The sequence below is a fragment of the Capsella rubella genome, unplaced genomic scaffold, assembly GCF_000375325.1.
Source record: "Capsella rubella cultivar Monte Gargano unplaced genomic scaffold, Caprub1_0 scaffold_3, whole genome shotgun sequence".
In the NCBI taxonomy this organism is placed as follows: domain Eukaryota; kingdom Viridiplantae; phylum Streptophyta; class Magnoliopsida; order Brassicales; family Brassicaceae; genus Capsella; species Capsella rubella.
In genome coordinates this window covers 10218523-10225194 of record NW_006238921.1, presented here as the reverse complement: position 1 = coordinate 10225194, position 6672 = coordinate 10218523, and the positions used below count along the sequence as shown (strand labels likewise).

The 6672-nt window shown below is 32.9% G+C and overlaps 1 long non-coding RNA gene across 1 annotated transcript; it reads left to right on the top strand.

Annotated features, from left to right (window-relative positions):
- Positions 1–300: 300 nt before the first annotated feature.
- On the top strand, positions 301–1801 carry LOC111831503. The gene is made up of 2 exons (XR_002834630.1): positions 301–1053; positions 1258–1801. It is a non-coding gene; the product is annotated as an uncharacterized LOC111831503 (long non-coding RNA).
- The last annotated feature ends 4871 nt before the right edge of the window (positions 1802–6672 follow it).

The following is a 6672-nucleotide window of genomic DNA, read 5'->3' as shown; positions in this document are numbered from 1 at the left end:
GTATACGGATTTTATCTCAAAAATTGTAAATATGGAAATTGAACATATATAACAAAAAGCCAATAAGTAACGTAAACAGAAGCCATATTGGGCATAAACTCATGATTAACATAATCCAGTACTTTTTTGTTTAAAAGCCCAAGTAAATGGAATCAACATATCCCACATCGGCTATGTAAACCGAAAGAGATGTAATTTTTTGCTATAAATAATATGACATTCTTCAACAATGATATCTTCAACAATTGGTGTGGGAGTTGAACTTGTCTTCTTAATGGGGAGGAAAATGCGCTTGTCACTCTCAGAGGAGGAACGATGAGTCAAAAGTTGGGGTCGTTAACTGCCACAACTACAAAGTGCATTTCCTTCCACTTAAGGAGATAAGTTCAACAACCATAAATGGAAAATTAATAGTCTTTATTATAATTTTCATGTTTCTGGTATGGGATTTGAATAGCCAATGCCCATGGCTGGTCCTAGTATTTTTGAAGCCTAAACGAAACTGGTAGATATGTGATCTTCACAAAAAAAAATATACAAGTTATATATGGTTCCTCTCTCTTGACCTAGCCGCCGAAGGAAAAAAAAAAATTCAGATGGAGGCTGGATTTTGGTGGCTTCCTCAGCACCAGATCCGGCCTCTCCCTCTTTAGCTCTATTCTTGTCTTAGTTTTTGTTCTCCTCGTTGTTAAAGCGTGGATTGGAGGTGTTATCTTGCCAATTTTGGTTGGGTTTTGGAACTAGCTGGTGGGTTGTGGTGGTTGGGCTCGTCTGTTGATGGAGCCTTACCCACTAGTTGCTGCTCCTTGGTTTCCCTTTGGTGGCTAATTGGTTTATGGTGATTTCGCTCCCTTACTCGTTGTGGTTATGTAACTCGGGTTTCTGAAATAAATCCTTCTCTTAGCAGTGGTGTTTCATCAAGGAAGTTGCTATTGAGGAGATTGTTTTGGATAGTGTTGGGTGCAGAGTTTGTATCCTTCGATTGGAGTGTTGATTATGTGCGTTAGAGATAGCGGATGGAGCGGCCAGTTCATTTGGTTTTGTGATTCCAGTGTAGGTCTCCTGCCCTTGAATTTGTTGTCGCTCTTGTTCTTTACTCCGTTTCTATGCCGTTAGGGTAGTGTGGGTGTGGGATTAGTTAGTTTCTTCCAGCCTATGCCTTTCTTTTCGCCTGATCTCCTCGTCTCGGCCTTTGGATTCCAATGAGTTCGATCCTTTTCTAAGCAGAAGATTCGTTTTGTTTGAATGTGATGGTAGGCTTCCAAGTCTGTGTGAGTTATCTTCTTCTTGCTGTTGTTCGTTGTGGGTGATAGCTCTCATGTTTTTTCATCGTTCGCTTTGAGATTGGTGATTCTTGAGTTACAGGCCTCGCTCCTTGTCCCTGCGTTCGAGATCTATTGAGGTCTGATCGCGTTTGGAAGGCTTCTAGTATGACGTTCTTTGCGTATCAATGTGTTCGTCGCTTCCGAAAGCTAGGTGCTTATCGGGTTTTGAAGTCCTTTGTTTCGAGAGATTGGCTCTCATCGTGATAGGAGGTGGTAGATGTTATCTTCGGTTTGGCCATGGGCATCCTCGGTAAATCTCTCTCACTTGTGTCTAACAAGAAGAAGTGCTTTGTGTTCTTGATTCTATTGTTTAGCTTAAGGCTTTATGGCCGGTTTCTTCTGTTCTAAGTTTATGGATTAGTATTCTTTCGATTTAGGTTCCAAATTTTCTGTTTTGTATCTCTTTTAGACTCCCTTCCATAGGGCTTAATGACTATGGGGACATCTTCATCGTCTGCCGGCTTATGTTTCCCTCTTTTGGGCTTTGTATTTCATCTTTGGTTTCACAACAATAATTAATAAAATTTCAGACGACAAAAAAAAAATGTGATCTTCACAAAAAAGAGTATTTTTGTTAATTTAATATATTTTTCATTTTTTAATATAAATTATAGGAAATCGAGGAAACACATGTTTGATAGGATATGGTCATCGTTTTGAGAGATGTTGGAATCAGCTAATTTCCACATAATTGAGGTTGACAATTTTTTTTTTTAAGTGAGTTTAGATTGGTCTTGGCATGGTATCAAAGTTTGGGTATAAAAGCACTGCCCTGATGAATGAATGAATGAGATTTAAAAGGTTTTTATTTAGTGAGGTGCATTATTAAATTTTCAACTTTTAGTAATTTATTTTAAACACTTTTGACTACAATTTTTTTGGCATTATCTACTATGCACTCATTGCTTTTCGACATCTATTTATTTTCTCTTTCTATTGGCTCACATATAACATATATTATGCTATAATTTCATTTTCAGAACATATTATAAATATTTTCTATTTAATTATTATCTTTCAATATTCAAATTTTCATGTTTGTGGGATGGGAATTGGAGACTAAATATCTTAGCCATAAATAGAAAAAAAAAAAATATCCTCGTTAAGAGAAAGTGTACCAACATATTTATTAGGGTAAAATAATATTAATTTCAAGGGTTAATCAAATTTTGTTATTTTCTAGGATTGTAGGAAAATTTTCTAAAAAGTATACCTGTCGAAAAACTTGATTAACATGTTATGTTTTTTTTGTATAAATGCAATTAACGATCCAATTTTCTATAGTTGATACGGCAAAACGAAGCTTTAACTTTTTGAATAAAAGTCCTCAAAATGTTTACAAAATCTAGTAAAAAAATAAAATATATTTTGTTTGATAAGATTCTTAAAACTTAGTCATAAACTTAGTTATCGTCGTTCCTGTTGTGGTTTGGCCACTACGGCGGTCTAACTTTGTTTTCTATAGCTCCGGTGGTGGTTTGTTTGGATTCCGACAGTCTTCTATTGTGGAGGCAAATCTAGGGGTTGTTTTTGAGTCCTCGTGATTTGTTCATTGCGGTTAGTGGCGTCATGGGTATTTTTTCTTGGTGGTCGACATCTCTCCTCCATTGATGTGCAGGTGAGGGTGGTAGCTTCTTCGGCCATGGTTATGGCTTCTCCATTTGGTTTGTCCCCTTCGCGTCGTCTCTGGTTTGCTTAAGGTGGAGTTTTGTTGTTCTTGGTGTTGTCGGTGTCGATTCAATTTGTGGAAGTGAGCAGTTGAGTGCTCCAATTAGGTGTCTCGGATTTTCAATATAGGCCGTGGATAGGTCTAAGTGGTGTGGCTTCCTCATTGAGCTCGTGTAGAAGTCTGCAGTTGCCTATGTGTTTTTGCGTTAGTTTTTGGAGAAGTTGTAGGCTTCTATATATTGCGAGGTTTTGAAGGCTAGCCTTAGATAGATCGGGTCGTAGTAACAAGAATGAGATTTCAAGTTCTTCAGAACTATGGCAACCACGCAAATTTCCGAGCTTCGCGAGCTTGGAATCGGTGTTTCTCCCCGCAACCTGGCGATGAGTACTCAATTGCAATCTGCAGCATTTTTGAGTAGTAATGATGTTTCTTATTTTTATTTTTCTGCAGCATGTTTTATCTGCTTCTAGTTTTCTCTTTAATTTCTGTCAAAAATTTCAAAAATGGTAAATTTAACCTTTTACCAAAAAAAAAGATTGGTACAAGTACTAAAGAAGCAGCGTACCATGCTTGGCTCGGGTATGACCACTCGGTTCGAGAAACTGGTAGAGATCTGGTAGAGATCTGAAAACATGTTAAACCTCTAACACCTCTAACAAACCATAGGAGATCCTATGGACTGGATGCGAGATCTGATTTGTTTTCACGTTTTTAAAATTGAACACTTAGGTTTTCTAAAAATAAAAGCTTTTCAGTTATAATTGGGTACAAATTTGTGAAAAAAAAAAACCTCAATAAAAACATTTGTTTAACTGAAGGTGTCAAAGTAAAAGAACCTTAGGTAAAAAAGAAGAAAGTATCGTTCCAACTTACCTCGAGAACAGTACCGTCGACGTAATTGATCAAGAAGACCTTTTGTGTCTTCATACCGAACCGAAACTATAAGTCAAAACAGAGCAACGATCATGACTTCGGTGATAGGAATGAACTCTACCATACAACGTAATTACAAAGAAGAAAGAAAGACAGAGAGATGAAACTTATCTTTGGTGAGAACTATATCTGACTCGGCTAGTGATCCGTTGTGGATTTTGAGATGAAACTTATCTTTGGTGAGAATAGCTATGATCAGTATATTCAATCTCGTAGTCACACTGTTGTGAACTCTCAAAATGTTCTGTCTTTTGATCCCTTTGGAGTTCTACACATAAGGGCTCCGAAGATCCCACTAAGTTATCATTTTTTTAGGCTTATATATAGTTGATTTGCTCCTTAAATCCCACCAAAAACCAAAATGTTCATCAGCAATTCCAAAGAGAGACTCTCCTAAAACATTAAAAGATGGATCTTTACCTTAGCACAACTAGTACATGGCGCGTCACATTGGATCCAAGTCAAGTCACTTCCAGTATCAACATCTAGACAAACCTATATACATGTCTGATGATCTCATCTCACAACTCACAACTCACTAAAAGGCAACGTTCCAAAGCAGCATGAGAGCTACGCCTATCACAGCATCGGTTTAACTTGTTAGTTTACAAAGAGAACCTCAATAACTGAAACCTAGTTAACACCTCTTCGCTCATTAGATTTTGTTTACAAAGAGCATAGTAAAACCTCTATAAATTAATATTCCATAAATTAATAAATTTCTATAAATTAATAATTTTTTAATGATACATTTTGATAAAATAATAAGATAATAATTATTTTGAAATCCTTTGTATAAATATGGTCCCGATACTACTATAAATTAATAACTATATAGAATTATCAAAATATATCTATATAAATGTAAAACATTTAGTGAAATATGACTGTTATGTTGTAATTTATTCTCAAATTTACATTAATTTTTGTTAGAGTTCAATTCTAAAAGATTTCAGGTATCAAAATTTTATAGTGTTTTATTCATTCATCATGATTGTTTTTTTTTTTTTGTAATTGATTCTTAAAAATATTAATGATATTTCTTAAAAATAGGTATTTGCATTTAAATATATTGATTACAATCTATTTTGATGTTTATTTTTTTTAATTACCATATTATAAAATCTCTCTATTATTTAAATTATTAATTTATCAATAAATTAATACCCCTATAAACTAATTAATTTTAACGGTCTCGATGATTAATTTATAGAGGTTTTTCTGTTTTTAAACTTCTGAATTATTGGCTGGGATTATTAGAACGCAAGCTATAATTTTTTTAAAATGAATTAGACATGTCTTTAATTTGTGCACAATGCAAATACCTATATTAAAAAAGTAGTTCAAAAACTACTTATTGTCTAGTGCTCGAATTACTTCCATGTCAGCATTGAGACTTACCAATTGTGTTATTTCTCAACTCTCAAATTTTTATTTTTTTTAAACATATAATAGATAGTTTGAATTGCGGTATTTTAATTAAAAAAATAAATTCCAATGACATCAAGATTAAAATAAGTGTTAAATAAATATAATATTCAAAAAATAAAGTTGTAATGTACTTCAAAACAACAATACATAATGTAATATATTGGAGAGAGAATTCATTAGTTTGAAACCTAATGTAATGTAGAGTATTGGAGAGAAATTTTAAAACATATTTAGAAATTAATTTTTTCATAAATATCAAATTCTCTTGTATAGCTAACAATGTATCGATTAATAGAAAAAGAAAATATATTATTTCTTAAATTAGAGTATAAGTTTATTTATTTTCGTCAAACTTATATGTTAGATATTACTATCATACAACTACATTTACATATTTGTGATAAGATAAAAATAACCTAACACTTATTACAATTCTATTTTCACCATATATATTATACAAACACACATTTCTTAATGGTTTTCAAAATAATAAGTTTTAATCATTAGTAACTACAAAATGCACTTTGTTGATGAATTTTTCCACTAATATCAAGGACAATCCAATCAATTTTAATAGAGATATTAATTAAAGAAAAATAGATATGGTCTAACTTTCACTTAATGGTACTTGTAGGTTTGAAAAATAAAAAAAATTCATTACAATATGATAGAGAAAATTAGATTTTAAAAAATTCCAAATAACTAAAAGTGTTTCCCAATAATTGTACTGAAAATGAGCATATTGTAATTAAAAGTAGTATATTATTTCAATTTATATGAAGTTAAGTTTAACATACCCCAGAAAATTTTAATATTACTTAAGTGATATTTTCTAATTGATTAAACACTTACAAATAACGTCTTTAGAAAATTAAAATATGAACTACAAATAACTTTTAAAAAAGCTTTAGTAAATGAGAAAGAAACAATTACATTAAAAATTTGAAAATAATTGAGATTTTTTTTTTCTTTTAAAATATATTATCCAATAATTTACAACCTTTTGGGAAGATAAGTTTCTATAAATATATTATCCAGAAATATATTCCATCTTTACCAAAAAAATAATAATGAAATTTGTAATTGAAAAATGTTTACCCAAGACAGCTGCAATATTATCTCCTCCGCCTATGCATCCGCCTATGCCTCCGCCTCCGCCTCTGACGTCTTCATCAGCCACCCACACCATCATCTCCGACACCATCAGTAGCGGTGAGAGTCAATGTCATACCTTCATTTGGAGGAATCACTATACTGAATCCTCCACCGGGGAGAAAACCAACCGCAAATCCTCCTGGAATGGCAGGAACGATT